Below are 474 nucleotides of genomic sequence, written 5' to 3'. Positions count from 1 at the left end.
TTGCTCTTTTTCCACTTCCCTTTTGGATGGCCTGGAACACTTCTGTTTGCAGTGAAGTCCTCAATAGTTTTCCAATAGGGTATTTCGGGTAAGTGAAGAAGTGGAAACGGAACGGCCGAGCCGCTGCTGGATCCGTCTCAGCCTGCGAACTGCGCAAGATGAGAAGACGCTGCGTCGCACCGCTGCCTCCCCCTCTCCCCAGCCCATCAGCGGCAGAGATGCAACCAGCGGTGGAGTGGTGTACTGGGCAGTTCCCTTTCCGCCTCGCTTTCCGCCGGTCCGCTTACCGGAAATACCCTACTTAGGAGTCGCCGGGCCCCATCCCTTTCGTTACCTCTTAATTTGTGTCGGGTGGCAGCGCCAGGTGCGTCCGATCAGATGTTGCTTCGTGAGATATCGCGAAGCCTGTCACACGAGCCGTGGGCTGTCGGTTTCTTCTTGCACTCAAAGTAGTTTAATGTTTGCATTTGAATG

This window comes from Frankliniella occidentalis, unplaced genomic scaffold (assembly GCF_000697945.3).
Source record: "Frankliniella occidentalis isolate FOCC.00 unplaced genomic scaffold, Focc_3.1 Scaffold228, whole genome shotgun sequence".
Taxonomy (NCBI): domain Eukaryota; kingdom Metazoa; phylum Arthropoda; class Insecta; order Thysanoptera; family Thripidae; genus Frankliniella; species Frankliniella occidentalis.
This window is presented reverse-complemented; position numbering follows the sequence as displayed.